The 18,984-nt window shown below is 38.0% G+C and overlaps 1 pseudogene across 1 annotated transcript; it reads left to right on the forward strand.

Moving 5' to 3' along the window:
- The first annotated feature begins 945 nt into the window (after positions 1-945).
- On the forward strand, positions 946-5,533 carry LOC308506559 (gamma-aminobutyric acid receptor subunit alpha-5-like; annotated as a pseudogene). Its single transcript has 2 exons — positions 946-958; positions 4,573-5,533. The product of its transcript is annotated as a gamma-aminobutyric acid receptor subunit alpha-5-like (transcript).
- Positions 5,534-18,984: the final 13,451 nt, after the last annotated feature.

Raw genomic sequence — 18,984 nt, forward strand, 5'->3', positions numbered from 1 at the left:
GTATGCAATACTTTATGATGCTTATTCTTAAGAATCTTGTAAACTATTATGAAAAAAAAACACACTTATAATTCCATTCAGTTCACTGCTAGAAGTAGATAGGAACAGTCTTTTTTTTAAAAAAAAAAATTAGGGTTTAGCTATGCCAGTTAATTTTTTTAAATTTAACTTACTTTTTCTTACATTTCTTATTTTCTTTATGTTTCTTATATACCAGCTAACCCCACCTTTTTTGCTTTTTTGTGAAGTGTTTGTCTTACAGTTATATCTGTAGTTCATGTGTTGTTTTATAATATACATCCATACTGTATCATCTACACGTCACAGAAAAACTGGGTTAGTTATGTGGCAACAAATTAAGACATCACTCTTGGGCAGAGTTTTCATGCTAGGCACATCTTAGGGTTTCACCATTATCAGTTGTCTTTGGGTGCTTATTCCTGATTCAATGGTGCCTGGATGATAGGGTTAGTGTCGTGCGGGGTCTCCTGCGGGGTCTCTGCTCCCGCTCCACACAAGAATGCAGGATATGGCTAGGCCAAAAAGGAACACCCACGGAGACATAGTTAGGGGAGTCATACCACTAGGGTCTCGGTGGCGTCTAAGTTGCAGACATAGGAAGCAGGAGCCACACTGTCTGCAACCCGCCATGCTAACTGCAATCTGCGCTTGCTAGCTGAGCCCCCATCTTCTTGCTAGCCCCCATTTTTTGTTAGCGTAGCCACAGCAGTTATATTAGTGACCAATGGCTCACTGGTTACAGCTGACGGCCAAATAGCCACAGCTGATGGCCATCCAATCACAGTTGATGGCCATTTACTACCTGAGCCAGCACCTTTCTATGTGAGGCCGAGAGCCTGGAAACTGCTCTCTGGGGCTCTATCCCCACAGTTAGCATGACACAAAACATGGCAATTCATGGCTGCATTTTCCTAAAAGAGCACCATGGATATAGCCGGTATGTGGTACACCTATCCAGCCTAGATATCAGTTAGTGTAGGTTTCAAACCTTCTATAATATAGATCTAGCTCAGCTCTGGCACATCTTCCCTGCAAATACTACCAGTTTACTCAAATAAAGATGCCTAAAGAGAAATGAGGGCAATACGGTTATTTTTTTACAACAAATAAAAGTAGAAAATGAGATGGTGACTAGTAATAATATTTATTATAAAAATAGCAAGCATTTGTCAATTACTTTCCACAATTATGCTACATATTGATAGCCATTATTTTATTTAATCTTTAAAACAGCGATAAGACATAGATGTTATCATTTGTCACATTCTGCAGATGAGACTTAGAGAAGTTAAGAACTATGTTCATCGTCCCCAGAACTAATAAGAAGCAGATCAGGGATTCAAACAATCTGTTTGATGTCAGACTGTAATGCCAACCACCGCACAGTTTTCAACGTATAGATCAGAAATCATGTGCATCAGAATGATTTGAACTCTTACCAGGAATCTGCATTTTAAGGAAAGAATCTGGTTATCCTTAAAGTGTTATACATCATGATATACTTCTAGTTTACAGGAAGAGAAATAATGACCCAAGTCCTGTTATTCATAGTAAAGGCATGGTGAAGACATCATATAGTAGCTCTATTTAAAGACTCAGAATGTGGACAACCTAGAGCATTTTTTTTTTTGTTTAAAAAGTGCATGATGACATATTTCAGTTACCAGAAAGATGAATCAAATAAAGAACCCAAGACTGAGAAAATGGTATGGAATATTGGTGGCTATGACAATGAGCCTGCTCTTCCTGGGCAAGTTTACTTAACCTCTCTGTCCTCAGGTTTCTCATCTGCAAAATGGGAATAATCACAGCTTCTCTGCTATGGAGTTGTCATGAGGTTTAAGTAAGATCATTCACAATATGCCTAGCAAAATAAGGGGCACTTTAAAAATGAAAGCTTTATCATATAGACACATCTTTTAAAATGTAAAAGAATGTATTCCAAAAAAACCCACAAATTTTATGGAGGTGCAGTACTTGACAGAACAGTCACCTATGCAAAGAGAGAATCCAGCATGATGATTCACATCAGACCTGGAGTTTAGATAGGAGTGTTTGTACTGAGTTGAGCAATTATTACTCAAATTTATCTCAACAAATATGTGTCTTGGGAAAACCAAAGGCTGAATGATAGCTTGAATAGTGGTCTCATTGATTCCCCAGTAGCACACCTTCATAAGAAAACCCCTCTAAAACATTTACCTTCTGATTTCACAGAAGACAGCCTCACTGTTATGGCACCATGAGGAATGAATATCTCTGGCCTGGAGGCCAATCATACAAGTTCTGACAATTAGGTTCATGAACTCATCCTAGAAAAAGTGCTACACACCTCATTGCTAAATATCACTGTGGTTACTTTCAAAGTACTCCCCTTGGGAAGCTATGCACTGACACCAGTGCCTAGTCCACCCTTCAAAGCAATTTTGGAACTCTTTTTCTGGAATGGCCATCAGAGCTGTCATATTACTCTTGATGCCCTGAATGTCATCAAAATGTCTTCCTTTCAATATTTCCTTTATCTTCAGGTAAAGAAAGAAGTCCTTGGGGCCAGATCAGGTGAGTAAGGAGGGTGTTACAATATAGTTATTTGTCTACTGGCTAAAAACTCCCTCACAGACAATGCCATGTGAGCTGGTGCATTGTCGTGATGCAAGAGCCATGAATTGTTGGTGAAAAGTTCAGGTCATTTTTATCTATTTTTTTCATATAGCCTTTTCAGCACTTCCAAATAGTAAACGTGGTTAACTGTTTGTCCAGTAGGTACAAATTCATACTGCATAATCCCTATGATATCAAAAAAGTTTAGAAACATCGTTTGACTTTGATTTGGACTGATGGAACATTTTTAGTCATGGAGAATTGGCTGACTGCCATTGTGTACTTTGACACTTTGTTTCAGGGTCATGTTGGTATCATGTTTCATCACCAGTGATAACACGGCCCAAAACATCGCCTTGCCTCTCCAAAAGGTCTTGGCAAACGTTGACTCTCCTTTGCTTTTGTTCATCGGTGAGCTCCTTCAGAACTATTTCTGCTCACACCATTCTCATGTGAAGATTTTCGGTTAAGATTTTCCTTACGGTTTCTCTATCAATGTTTACTTGGTGTGTTATGCTTCTCAAAGTCAGCTGATGATTTTGATGCACAATTCAATGACTTTTTGCAATGTTTCTGTCAATTCTGCTTGTTATTGGCCATCCTGACCTCTCTTTATCAGTGACACATTCTCTCCTCTCAGAAAAATGTTTAATCCATTTGTACACTGCCATTTTCTTCATGGCATTATCCTTATAAATTTGGACTAACATGTCCCTGATTTCACTTCCACTCTTGCCAAGTATAACAAGAAATTTAATGTTTGTTCATTGCTCTAATTCAAGTTCAGACATTCTCACAACAGCACATAAAAACACGCAACAATAATGAACGCCACTCAGCAAGAAACCGCCACATGTCGAGAGGAACACAGCTGTGACACAGATATACCAAGGTGATGAAACTTTACTGAGCTGTTTGTACAGTGCTACGAAGGTAAGCGCACGGTGGCAAGTTCAGGAACTTAAGTGTCAGACCTCATAAATAGCAGCAGCAGCAGCAAGAAAAGCTAACAGAAGCCCAGAGTCTGTCTTCAAAGACATCTAATAGATAGGAAGAGTAGATTACATTTTCAGAGTACATGTCAGATACTGCCTAGAGACTTCCTAAGTAGAGGTCAAGGTCCTACTGTTATACAGGTAGGGGTTAATGAGCTAGCAAATTAGTGTATTAATATTAATGGAGCATCCTTAGTACCCACAGGCTAATGGAATCTGGGGTCATTTGGGTTATATTAACATCAAACAAAGGGGAATTTTAGGCCAAAGGCATTTACCAGGATGAAGAGAGTAATTTTATTGATTAAAGAAAATAAAATATATAGTTATTACCTGAGGTGAATAACATAACATCAAAAATATAAAACTAAACACTACTGAAAATTAAGGAACAATGCATAACACAAGAAGAATGTTTCTCAGTCTTTGACAGATGAAGTAGGGAAAAATATTAAATCATTTTGTAGATTCTAAATAATATAATTAATGAAATAATATTTAAAGTAGATATTTATAAATTTATGTACTTAAAAAAAAAACAACCTCAAATTCCAACAAAAGAGAAATGCTCTAAGGCAGAAAAGATATAGTCTATATTCTATGAGAGAGTTAATTGCAGGTCAAACTTTGAGGGAGTTTAGGAAAGTTCGTAGCATGAGCTGAGAGAGGTCATTTGTATGGAGGGGGCACTGGAGGCAGCTTGAGTGGGCCAGCTAGTTGGGTGGGGTGGGTTCTTGGGGATTCAAGGGACAGGAGTAGGAGGATGGTGTTGGTCAAGTTGATGGAGACTTTGACTTGGTGCCTGCCTATGCTTGCAGGCTGGGTGGTGGGAGAGCTCAACAAAGGATCAGTGATATCTGCCAGCACTTCTGTCTGGGAAAAGGCTGTCCCTCCAGCACTTGCCCTGAAGCCAGGCAGTTCAGTTCCTCCCCAGGTGTCCCTGGCACCTTTCAAGCTGCTGCCCCAACACTGGAGCTCTGGGTAGGTGAGTCCCTCAGAGACATTGCTATCTCTGCAGAGTGCCCAGTGCAACCTGAGGACTTTCTGATGGATGCCCATGCTTGCCCCCTGAAATTTGGCAACTATGTGTACCCTAATTCCAAAGTCATCCATGTTTGGACCAATGGCACCACAAAGTTGGTGGTGGTAGCAGAAGACAGCTCCAGGCTGAACCAGAACCACCCAATGGGTCAGACGATGGGCACAGAGGACACCAGCTCCAGCACAGATGAATAAACAATCATGACAGTTCATTTTCACCTGAAGAGGAAGATTGGGTATTCTGTCATCCAACCTGCCTTCCCTGCATAATGACCACGATCTTGTCACAGGTGTCCTTTTGGCTGAATGGAGAATCTGTCTCAGCCAGGACAGTGTTTGGGGAGACCACAGGGCTGACCATGATGACCCTCAGCATCAGTGCCCAGAACTCTCTGCCCAAAGTGGCTTATACAACGGCCATGGACTGGTTCATTGCTGTGTGCTATGCTTTTGTATTCTCCGTGCTGATAGTTTGCCACAGTCTACTATTTCACAAAGAAAGGCTGGGCCTGGGATGGGAAGAAAGCTTTGGAAGGTTCCAAGATCAAGGAAAAGGAGTATGAAATCATACTAAATAAGTCAACAAATGCTTATGCTACCAGAAAGATGACCTATCACCCCAACATCCCAAACATCCCAAACATCCCAAACATCCCAAAGGAGCAGCCCTGGCAGGAGCCTCCAATGCATCCTTAGTCTCAGTAAAACCTTTGGAAGAGAAGACCCCTGAAAACAAAAAGACTTAAAGCAGAATCAGCAATATTGACAGTGTCCCAAATTGTATTCCCAGTCTTGTTGCGCACTTTCAACTTAGTTTACTGATAACATATTTGAATAAGGAACCAGTAATTAAAGGGGCTGCCGCTCCGAAATGACCTGACATGCTCCAAAATTCCAAGAGAGCCATACTTCCCATGGAATGGTACTCAGGAGAGGTTGAGCTCAGAGGGATTTTCCATATTTGGGCATTATCGTTCATGAAATTTTTGCATGTTTAATAATATGTACAAGTAATATTGCCTTGATGCTTCTACATATAATGTCAGATGTTTCAAAGATGTCACAGAAACAATGGCTCTGACACTCAGATACTCAATATCTTACACTGATAGTTTACAAACAAAATAAGTATATTTTTCACTGTTCCAAACATTACCTAACAATGTTTTTATACTTCAAATGTCATTTCATACAAAACTTCCCGGCAAACAAATATTTTAGGAAATGCTTCATGATTATTTCTTGACCAAATCTCACAAGTAACAAAGATCACAAAGAGCACATTTTTTATTAAAAAGAAACTGTGGGTATTTATGTACAAAATTAATTGCCTTTGATAATCCTTACTGCTCAGAAATAAAAAAGTCTTGCATGACCTTACTTTAAGAAATATAATAGGCAAATATGTATGGAGACAAATTTAATAATGAAAACATATGGTATGTTAGATTAACAGATAAAATATTTCCCTACGGAAAAAAAAAGTAATTGCTTAAAAGTCTCTCTTTTTTTTTTTTTTTTTTTTGTGGTAGGGAGCATAAACTTATGCCCCTCCCCTCCAACCCTCACAACAAACATAACAATGACCAAGAAAAAAAGATAACAAAAAGCAGTGTGACCACAATCTTGGCATTTGGCCCATGTGTTCACCATCTGAAACCTTGACCTCCTCTTGTTGCAGCCCGTGTGTAGTGCTATAGTGGTGACAAATTGTAATTGAGTTATTTTCCATTTTATTTTCTTGTACACACTTCATGACTGACTTACTGCTCTGTTAGCTTTTGTAAATGAGTCTTAAATGTTCATTAAAAATTATAAAAATAAACTGAAAATAATTAATTGCATATAAAATGAATAACAAAGGATTAAGCATTTCCTAACCCCTTGGAAATAGAGTATTAGAAAACTAAACAGATAAGGTAAATGTGTGATATTATAAGAAACAGAGAAAACACATATAGAAATATATGAATTCCTAGATAAGAGTTTTTTCATCATGAAAGATAAATATATGACACAATATTCTAATAAATAAGAGAGTCTTCATGAAATGGATGATTTCATATCAATCCATTATTTTAATTCTTCTAAGAAATCAACTAAGATTGAGAAAAAGTTTAATGAAAAATTACTATATTTTTACTTCAAAAAATAAATCTTGTTTTAGGATTATCTTTAAAAGATGTTGAACTGAAATTGCCTTATCAATTTCAACGTGTTTTCAATTAATACTCTAATGTGTTCTAGTATATACTATTTATAAAACTATTTGAGTATAAACATTTATAGTTCCTATTTATTTTTCATTTATAAGAACTTTCAGAACAATGTTACAATGTTAAGTGCAGGCCAATTTCATTTATAAAAATATGCATAAAAACTTAAGTTGAACTCATCATTATGTTAAAAAACCTAATAATAATAAGTCATGACTAAGTAGGGTTTGTGATGAGTACAAAGGGACATTATAGTAAGAAATCTAATGATATAATCATTTAATGGTTTAATATAATAAACTGTCTTGTTAGAATATCATATATCCTTAATACATTGAATATTTCAAATTAAGTCTATTATAGAGTTATATTTAGATGTATTCCCATTAAATTTAGCAGGTAACAAATTTTTGATACTGTCTTTAAAATAATTTGAAAATAAAATGCAGATATAAGATGTAAAAATAAAATGTGAAATTATATAAATGAAAAATATAGCATGAGAAATTCTAAAATTGGAAAAAAAGAAAACTATGTATGGTAGAGGCTTTCCAAGCAAACAAGAATTGTCAGTTTCCAAAAAAAGAAAAAAAATAGAGTTGATTATTTACAAATGGGCAAACACTATGAACAGGCAATTCACAAAAGAAACACAAACATTAAGTAGACATATGTAAAAATGTTCAACCTACCTAGTGATCAAAAACAAATAAAATCTATAGGCAGACATTTTTATTTATCAAGTAGAAAATGTTTGAAAATGTGGGAAACCTGGTATGGTCAAAGCGATAAGAAAATAGACGCTCATGTATGCTGTTGATGGGAGGAAGAACAGTGAAGTTCATTTGGAGGGACAATTTCAACATGAAACAAAGTTTCAAAACATGAGTTTGAATTTAGAAGCTCTCCTATAGTCTACTAATTTAGTTTCTAAGAATTTACTCTAAGGAAAAACTCATGGATGTAGGCAAACATTAGTCAAGAGTCATTTTCTTAATTAGTTATGATGTAGAGAGATTTCCCACCTAATACACAGGTAGGGTTTGGTTCGGTTGGCCACAGTATTCTAACCCACAGCCCTTTCTGAATACACCACACAGCTTCACTGAGGACCTATCTGATTGACCTTACATTCCATCATCCAATGGGAATGATGCTATTTACCACAGCTCTCCTTCTGCTCCATTCAGTTGATAAGGAATTCATTGTCTTGCTCCATTGCTGGTGGCTGGCATTCCTGTGGAAGAGTGTGTCATTTGTACAAATAATGATTGCTAGTGTTTTCTTAAGTGATTACTGTGTACTGGACATTGTTCTGATATGCCTTTTGAATGTTATCTTACTTACACTAAAAACAATCATAGGCGGTAGATATTCTATAATCCTTGTTTAAAGATGAGGAACCTAAGACATAACTAAGTCAGTAACTGGCCCAAAATCACCCAGTGGCTATAATATGTCACTCATTGCTGGTCCTCACAACACTGGCAAAGTGCTATCACTACTTGTATACAGAGTTTGTTAAGAGATTAAATTTTTCCAAGGTCAGTGCTCCCAATATGTTCTAAATTTAACCTAGAGCCCTCAAGAAAACTCTTTTGAAGCTCATGTCCACAACTAGTTCCAAATAGAATTCAAACATGTGCTTAAGGAGTGGAAGAGGATGAAAGGGAAACAATAATTTGTGAAGGATGAGTAGAGAAAACAAAATTGAACAGCACAGGGAGAAATCAAAAGACAGAGGTGTGAAAGAAACAAGAGAGGGTCTTCCTCTGCGTTGACTGTTGGTTCCCAAACTCTAGATGAAGTGTTAAAAATCGTTTCACTACTCTCAGGTCTCCAAGTGGGAAGGGAAGGAAGAGTCAGTTTTCTGCTCTCACGTTTCTGATCTCCATTAATGTTCTCAGTATTTGTAATTACAGAGAAGAATGAGTCTTCCTATAGTTCTTGCACATAAGAGGATTTAGGTTGAGGATTTAAGCATGAAACTTTAAATCACCATAACATGGATGAGAATGGAAATACACAAATTCACCATAAAGAAACTGACTAGGCCAGCAAGATTTTGCAGATGCATTTCCTAAAGTGCATTTCTTGGAACATGGGTCTTATAAAAAGTCCTTCCGAGGAAAATCAAAGCTTTCCACATCCGTAATGTGGGGAGTCACAGGGCACATCAGTATACTAAAGGCTCTGAGGACTAACATATTCAATTCAGTGTTTTCTGCATTTATTTGTTACTATTTTTGCTTTTAGGACCTAGGAAGACTTTAGAAATTATGCTCGCAGAAAGAAGAAATTGTAGAGGCTGGATTATATTTAATACTCCTAAATTAACTAATCCTGCCCTAGATGTCATTATATTGTAGAATGAATGTGGATTCTAGAATTGCTAAAACAGGATTCCTGACCTTGGTTCTGCCATATACTAAGTTCTTTAATCTTTGTGAGTTTTCCTTTACTAACCTGTAAATTGGCATAAAAATACTATTTGTGCCTTTGTAAAGCCTGTACTTATATTAAAGTCACTAGTGTCATATGAGTCAGGTGTAAATTATTTTGCTGATTTTGTGGTATCTGTCAAGTTATTTTTGGAATCTAACAATTGATTTGCCTGTTACTGTTGAGCCCGGGTCTGGATGCATGTGTGTAAGGATGGGGAGTGGTTTTGTCTATGCCAGGTTTTTATGACCCCTTTTTCATGCCAGTACTTCCCCAAACCTGTATTTTTATAATGTACGTATTACCGACTACACACAGGGCAGATTCCAATCTTTCCTTTGTAAATCAAGCCAAGTATAGGGCAGGAGGTTGGGGGTTGTACAGGGAACTTTGTTTATTTTTTCCTTGTGATTTTAATTTTGATTTGTGCATGAATGCCAGATTTAATTTTTAGGTCTAGCTCTCTGTTTCTTCTTTAACTACTACTTCCATAAAACATTTTTTTTTCTTGTGATAGCTTTAAACACATAAAGCCACTTGAGCCTGATTCTATACTTTATTTGGTTGACTATAGTACAAGATGGTAGAAGAGGTAAATTAACAAATACATACACTGGGAAAATACTAAAGCAAGATCACATAACTTTGAATGCAGCTTTTCATCTCTCTATCCATTACTGTAATGGAAATTCCTTTAGAGATGTTAGTTTAGTTTATTTAGATTCTGTCATTTAAGAGTTTGAAGATAGTTCTAGTTTCACTTAAACATACAGCAATGTTTATAAAACTTCTTTAGGCCTTAGAGAAACAGCTGAGGCATTTCCAGGACAACCAATTTGGAATTAAAGGCAGACCAAACTCCTCACAGCATTCAAGTGGATGGTTCTCCTGGTGGACACGTTGACCAGTGAGAATAAGACAGTCAGTTTGGTGCTTTTTTTTTTTTTTTTTAACTCTGATAGTCAAACATAGTAGGTTTTTTAGATAACAGAGTGTGTCTAAGACAAACAATTGATTTAACCCCCTTAAATCCTTCTTGGAACAATAAATAAAGGGTCTTAGCCATATCCTGGTGGGAAGTCAATTTCTTTTTGAGAGTAAGTTAGTCTTTTGTAAGGAATGAGAACTTTTTAAGGTCCCGAAGATACCACTTAGCAAATTATGGTAGCAGTTTCCTTACTGATACCCGAGGGCTCAGAAAGATTTAATGAGCCTTCGAAAGTGCCAAAGTTACTTTTAGGGAGTAACTTACAATGGCAGGAATTTAGCTAACCGCACTGGAAATTTTTCTTTGGATGGCTTTGTAGATCAAGGGCAGATGAAAAATGATGGATTCTAAATAGACAAAAGACTTCTCCTTTTTGAGATAAGCTTTATTTTATCCTATCAGGCAGCATTGCTAACAAAATGATATTTCCGATATAATATGACTTTGACATGTTGATTGCATGCCTATATTTATTCTGTTGTCTTAATATCGATAAGAATATAAATAGCATCTTTCAGGATTTGAGAGATGCTTTGGATATAATTATGTTAGTTTCTGTTAAGAGTGTTTAAGTCAGAATAAAGTAGTTTAGGTCATTTTATTCTTATACCACTGTGGTTTGGTTTGACAGCAAAGGTGAAACTGAATTACAAACAGTGTCTCAGTACTACAGGTATATTGGGAAATAGAGAGGACTTTCTTTGTTTTCCCACATTTCAAAATAGAATTTAAGTAACTCAGAATAATTTTCAGCATCACAGGCAAAAAATGAGAAGTGTTTTAAACAGAGGGTCAGAAATTTTAGCCTACTTAAGATTACACTGAAGTCACTGGCATTATACATAAATGCAGAAAAAACATATGTATATATTATATTTAAAGATATAGATATCCTCAAAGGAAGAATGCCTAAAAATCACGCTAATTAGATGATAATAGTAGATGTTTAAGCCCTTTTGGCGTCTTGAGAAAAGGGTAACCTCAAGCATCTTGAAAGAAAAGCTGATTAGGTATATTCTATCGTAGGTATTCTATCTATTCAATCTTTGTTTATTCATGCTTGTTACCTCAGTTTAGGAACTTCTTAAAATACAGTTTGCAGAAAGGTGCTAGTTATTTTTCAAAGGTTTCCTTTTCAGACAAGGTAATCTTGGAATCACATATTAGAGGTAACTACAAGGACTCTGTGATTACTTTGGCATGCCATAAGCCAATCATCTCAGGCATTTCAACTTCCTTCAGCAAACAAAAATCTGATGGTAAGAAAATGTTAACAATATTTATTATTTCCATCGCTTTTCTTTTGATTCCAATTCCTTGTTTTTTTTTTCTTTTGAGGAATAAATTCACAAAATTAAGAGACTGAATGCAGTCATGAAGAGAGCAAGATATCATGTGAACCTGATGGAACTAGTACCCTGCTCAGTAGCTTTGTCCTGACCTAGTTCAAGCTCTACGCTTAGTTTGATCAGAGCCTGCAGTATGAAGATTTTATATGATGCCAGTAAAAAATCTGTGACAGAGCAGAACTGGACTAACAAACCCATTTTTCTGTTAAGAGGGATACTAGACTTATTGGGATAATCACTTCATAAGTTATATGTGTCTAATCACTATGCTGTACACCTGAAACTAATATAATATTGTATGTCAACTGTAATTGGAAAATAAATAAATTTAAAAAGAGATACTTCTAAACATTAATTTCCAGAGATTCAAGTAAGCATCTGAAGGCTGCTATTTTCCCAAAAAGTGAATTTAAAAATAATCTTCAAGGGTATAACTCTTAATTTTAAAATTTCTTTCCTCTATTCTCAGAATTTATCTAATCTGGTGGTTCCCATTCTTTATTGCACATTAGAATCACGTGGGGGACTTTTAAACATCCTGAAGTCCAGGTTGCATTCCAAAGCAATTAAGCCAGAATGTCTAGAAGTGGAAGCTAGGCATTAGTATTTTGTAAAGAACTTTCCCATCATCCCAAACTGAAACTCTGTACCTATCAAACAATAAGTCTCCATTCCCTCTCTCCCTCAGTCTCTGGTATCACCATTGTACTTTATCCCTATAAATTCGACTACTCTAGATACCTCATAGAAGTGAGATCATACAATATTTATCCTTCTGTGTCTAGTTTATTTTACTTAGCACAAGGTTTTCCATGTTGTAACATGTGTCAGAATTTCTTTCCTTTCTATGGCTGAATAATATTCCATTGTATGTATACACTACATTTTCTTTATTTTTTCATCCATTAGTGGACACTTGTTTGTTCCCACTGTCATATAGGGTGACATGCGGGGTATCTGCTCCCGCTCCCAAAATAAGAGTGCAGGATATGGTGAGGCCAAAAAGGAACACCCATGGAGCCACAGATAGGGGAGTCATACCGCTATAGTCTCGCTGGTGGCTGGGTTGGAGACACAGGAAGCAAGAGCCACATGATCCACAATCCACACTCCTCCCTTGCTAGCCCCCATTTGCTGCTAGCGTAACCACAGCAGTTATATTAGTGGCCAATGGCTCACTGGTTACAGCTGACGGCCATCTAGCCACAGCTGATGGCCATCCAATCACAGTTGATGGCCATTTACTACCTGAGCCAGCACCTTTTTATGTGAGGCCGAGAGCCTGGAAACTACTTTCTGGGGCTCTGTCCCCACACTCCACCTCTACAGGGTCTCGCCTCACAATCTATGCTACAAGCATCTTCCACGAAGGGCCCTGTGCGAGAAGCCTGGAAGTGAATGCAATATCCTGGACATAGCCAGGCTCTCTGGACAGAGTCAAGGCTTCTCAGGGTACCACCAGTCCTTCTGGGCACAGCCAGATTTCCTGGGCTTCTTAGGGTACCACCAGGTACCCAGTCTCCAGGGGCACCAGGTACCACCCAATCTCCCCAGGCACATCTAGGGCCTCTCAGGGCACTGCCATTCTCTCTGGGCCTCTCAGGGTACCGTGCTAGAACAACAGCAACTCACAGTCAAGGTGCTGACATATTCTTTACAGTGGCTGGTTGAGACACAGAAGCAAACATCCACCAGTTCCACTACATGGTGGTACGTTCCGAAGCACACAGTCAAGTGGTCCATCAAATTAGGAATGGAGCCCATTCCCCATAGTCCACAGTCATTCGCCAGGACTGTGCGTTGGCCTCACAATGTGTGCCCTCTCCGCAGGGTGAGGGCTCCAAGTCCTCCCCAACCTGGGGGTGAGGGATGACCTTGACCTCACCCATGTCTCCCACGGAGGACTCAGCAAGCGTTTCCTCCTGGGACTACAAATCCTGCATCCTGACTGCCTCAGCAAGCACCTCCCAGCCCACAGGGCCACAATGACCTTCACTTTCTCTGACCTCTGCTGGTTGGAGAACCCTCCACGTCTTCCCACCCCTCCACAGGGGTCCAGCTCTCCGGCAGCTGCTCCTCCTGGTCTTCATGAGACTGTGTGTTCATATGCACAAACTGCTCCACTGCCCTTCAGAGAGCTTTGGCCGGCACCGTACCCTGCTCGCTGCACCATGTGTCATGCAGGGGTGTCAGGCGGGGTCTCTTGTCCCGCTCCCCATATAAGAGCACAGAATATGTTGAGACCAAAAAGGAACACCCATGGAGCCATAGATAGGGGAGTCACACCACTATAGTCTTGCTGGTGGCTGAGTTGGAGACACAGGAAACAGGAGCCGCGTGATCCACAATCCACACTCCGTGCTTTCTAGCCTCCATTTACTGCTAGCTAGCCACAGCAGTTATATTAGTGGCCAATGGCTCACTGGCTACAGCTGATGGCCAACAAGCCACAGCTGATGGCCATCCAATCACAGTTGATGGCCATTTACTACCTGAGCAAGCACCTTTCTATGTGAGGGTGAGATCCTGGAAACTACTCTCTGGGGCTCTGTCCCCACACCTACCTTTGGCTATTATGAATAATGCTCCTATGAACATATATGTACACATATCTTTTTGACTTCTTACTTTCAATTACCTTGAGTATATACCTAGAAGTCGAATTGCTAGATCATTTGGTAATTTTATCTTTAATTTTTTGAGGAACTACCATATTGTTTTTCATTTTACATCCCCAACCAGGACTGCACAAGGGTTCCAATTTCTCCATCTCGGTGCCAATATTTGTTTTTTGTTTCTTTTTTTTTTAATGATAGCCATCCTAATGGGTATAATGTGGCATAATGACTTTTTGACAGTTAGTGTATTTATCTCTTCCTTTTTCCCCCCAGGCCATCACCACTTTGGGTTTCAGTTCTTCCCTTGTTATATAGCTTAGAACCTTGTGATTCAAAGTGTGGCTTATGGAACTCCAGAATAAACATCATCTGAGAGCCTGTTAGAAATGAAGACTTGGGGTCACCACTCCAAACTCACAGAATCAGAATCTGCATTTAATAAGGTCTCCAGGTGACTCATGAACACATGATAATTTAAGAAGCACTTCATTGATTCTTAACTTCATCTTCAAGATCTTTCCACCTTTGTCTTTCTACTGCACTCACACCACAACCCTGGACTTTCAATTAATTCAAGCATCCACAATCTGGGGAGCTTTTGTTGTTACAAAGTCGTGATTTTTAACCACACGTGGACCCTCACCACCTTCTTTGTAATGTCCCTTATAAATTCCATGCCACATTTCAAAAAAAAAAAAAGTTCTGATTTGCAATTCTCTCCTCTTCTATGTTTCTCAGACTACCTTACTCTTTTTTGGAAGGACTTGCATTCAGTTATAATCCTGACTGCATGGTTCTGAAAAGACTTCAGATAATCCATAAACAAATGGTTTTGTCCTTCTGGAATTCAGCTATACTTCTCTTCAGATCTGAATGGACACCTGACTCTGACCCTTTCTCAGATGTTATTGTTGACCATACTCTCTCTCCTCAAGTCAGTTTAGGGCTTCGTCTTCTTAGCCCCCATAATAGTAGTGCATGTTGTTATTACAGCACTTAGCAAGCTGCATTGTCATTATTCCCATGCCTATCTCCAAAATCTAGACAGTGAACAAAGTGAAAGTAAGTATTCCTAGCACCTAACCCCGTTTCTGGTGTATATAGATGCTCCATAATATTTGAATGGCTGAATCAAGAAAATCCAAGATCTGAAATACTCCAACATTCTGGCCACTGGCCCAGCACTGGTAGCCACAGTTCCCTTCTTGATGTGTGTTACCTTACAGGTAGTTCTTGGATCTTGCAACATGCTATATTCCCGTGTAACTGGAAGGTGTGTTTTCTGTGGCAGAGAAGAATTGTATAAGCTTTAACTTCCTAAAACTGTGGTTTTCCTTCATGTGTATTAATTTCAAGCTTATTTTAAATGAAGGAGAAAAGTCTAACTTATTTGTAATTTTAATTAGCATGTCAAATATTTGGGAGATTTATAGTTACCAAGTAAAATTTGTTCTCTAATCTGAATTTGAAGCAATTTCTTTAGTATTTCCAAGATCAATGCTTCTTAGACCTTAATATGCAACAAAATTACCTGGGGATCTTGTTAAAATAAAAATTCTGATTTAAATTCTGCATCTATAGGACTGGGCTGGTTATAAGGTTCTGCTTTTCTAACATATTTTCAAGGGGTACCAATTAGCTGGGCTGGGGACCACCCTTTGATAAGCAATATTCAAGATCATTCCCTCAGTTGTAAAATCTCCAATTTTTAGTGTGCAACGTATATCATTTCATGGTTAAACACCAGAAGTTATATGAGGTATCAATGATGATTGTTTACAATTAAAGATCAATTCTCAAGTTGATTGTTCCTTCCTTTTCTGATAAATTAGTATTTTTCACTAGTTAGAAGAGATTGGTAAAAGAATGTCAAAGATAATCTTTTTCTGTTTCTTTTAATACTAAAAGCAATTTCAAACTAAGATTAGTTTGGAGTGATTTATGACTTTAAACTTGAAGCAGTAAAATACAACTTTAGGAAGAGGAGAGCCATGTCATCAGACACTGAACAAGATCTTACTTTATGTCTTGCAGCCTGAGTTAAAATGTAAAGCATGACTGTAGAGTTGCTTATCTCATTGGGCATCATGCATGAGTGCGTATTCGAAACATCCGGGAGCAGGGGCAAGGTGAAATACAAGAGCATGTACAAACACTTCACTTCTCAGGAGAGCCGCCTCAGACTGCACACCGTAGAACATATTGGGACATATGAAAGGTGCAATTGGTATTGAGCTGTGCCATGCGCTTGCAGTTAAGTGAGGGTAACTGGGCCTGGCTCCAGGAGTGTGGCTCAGTAAACTGGTCCCGATTTTAAGCAACAGTACAGATAATCCTAGAAATGGAGGCACAATGATATTTACTTAATTGGCAATGGAAGATCCTGAGGGGAGGTCAGGATACTCCTAAATCAGCAGTTCTCAGAGTTATCTGGGCTACGTTTAAAGCACTTTACTGCCAGGGTCACACCCTCACAGGTTCTGACGTGATTGGTCTGTGGTAAGACTTGGGCATCAGTAGTTTTAAGTGTTCCAGGTGGTTATAACGTGCACCATGGATGGGAACCACAGCTTTAAGCACTCCCAGGATAAAAACCCTCTTTCCTAGATGTGGCAGAACCTCTTTCTCCATAGCTCGGCCCCTTAATTCCAATTGGCAGGCTTAGACTCATTCCATTCTCCAGCACAGTAGTTGTCAAACTTCAGCAGGCATCAGAATCACCTAAGGAGCTTGTAAAACATGAATTGATGGGGCCTCATCCCCAGAGTTTCCCATGCCTTAGCTCTGGGGCGGGGCTGAAATTTACATTTCTAACAAGCTCCTTGGTGGTATCGATGCTGCTGATCTGGGGACCCCATTTTGAAGATCGAGGACAAGGCCTGGTTTTCTAATCTTACTTTCAGCATAAAACCTACGTTGGTGTTATTTCAAAATCTTACTGATCCCAAATCTGGACTTCGGTTTTATTGCTATAACTCAGTTCTCATCCTGTGTGCTCATTTAGAGGTCTGGCTTTTTACTAGTTTCTCATTTTTTTCCCAACTTGAAAGTCCAAATATGGTACTTTCTAATTCAGAATTACAAACCTTAGGCATCCCAAAGATGCTAAGCAATGAGTTATGATTAGATGATTTGTCACTTAGAAAAGTTACCATTGATTTTTTTTTTTTTTTTTTTTTTTTTTGAGGATGGATTGCAGAAGTGAGGATGGTAACAGAAAGACTCGGGGAGGGAAAGACCAAGAAAGGGCAGTGGCACTGGGATGGAGGGAAGAGAACAATTCATGAGGTATTAAGGAAATTATTTGCCACAATTTATTGTCTGATGATTGCAGGCTAAATTACGAGAGAAGAAAGAATCAAGGACAGTTAATCACAATCCATGATTTATCAGTAATGTAACTAACAAAATTTATCATCATTAGTTATAATTTGATATATTTTAAACAGTATAGTAATCATCACTAAATGGTCTAATGTAAAAGTTATGTGTTCATTACATATTTTATAGAAAGAGTCAAGGTGTTAGCATGATGTGTCTAAATTTGAACCTGTTCCACTTTTATCTTTTTATAAAGGAACAGCTAAAAGCATAGATGGTTATCTAAGATTCCTCAGTGTTCTTCACCAGGAGCTGTTATCGTGTTATAGTAAGTTAGATTTCTTGGGGAAGTGCATTAATTCTTCCATGACATGAAGGGAGTTCGATGTAGCTGAGATTAGAAACCTATCAGACCTCAGAGGAGAAAAGCTCAGAATTTCAGCAGTGCACACCAGAAGAGTAGGAGCATTTTTCTGGACAATGTGATTTCTCATTTTTAGTACTCCCTTCTAGCACAATTTCATATTGTCTCATTCTACTTCATAGAAATGAACCCAATAAAATGGCAAATATGCTTAGTGAGCCAAAGAAAACATTTAAAGTTCAATTTTATGTCTTTGATTTTCCCCCTTTGTTTTAATTGCTAAATGACTTCTTTGTCTTTGAACATGAGGTTGGCATTAAATTAATAGAATGATCTAATCAAGTCCCCTTGGTTTACTGGTACAGAGAATGCTAAGAAATGAATACTCAGTGTTATAGCTAAATTTTCACATGGCACGAATCATTGCAATTTCCTTTGCATTTTCTGGCTAGAAAAATAATACAGAACCAATAACAACCCAAGATGAAGTGTCAAAGAAAACAGGAGCTATGAAGTATGTAAGGCTTTATGGAGCTGCCTGGAAATCAAAGTTGTTTGTGTAACTCAGAAGTAACCTGATCTGGTGTTCCCCAAATTCCTTAAAATATTCATTTAGAAAACAGAAGATGCGCTCTGCATCTTGAAGCACTTTCTGTCTTATAAGACGACATCTCCTCCAAACTGTCATATAGGATAAAGCTACATGAGAGCAAAAGGAATAACAGTTGGTGGAAATATAACAAGATAAAATGTACAAGACAGAAATATCCACTGTAAAGTCCCAGATGTACAGAAGTGAGATGTAATTTCAGCAGTCATTGTTACATCTTGAGTTTTAGTTTTGTATATTTCCTCAGAATTACAAATTACAGAATGTTATAAAAACACTGTTAATATTAGAAAAATTCATGTTTTTTGATTTTTTATTTTATTTTAAGTGCGTACTAAGTGGGAGGATACTGAAAGGAGAAAGGAAGATTTCTATATAGCCACTTCCATTTTCCCCTGAATTAGTTGAAACTATTTTT

This window comes from Rhinolophus hipposideros, assembly GCF_964194185.1.
Source record: "Rhinolophus hipposideros genome assembly, chromosome: 13".
NCBI classification, from domain to species: Eukaryota; Metazoa; Chordata; class Mammalia; order Chiroptera; family Rhinolophidae; genus Rhinolophus; species Rhinolophus hipposideros.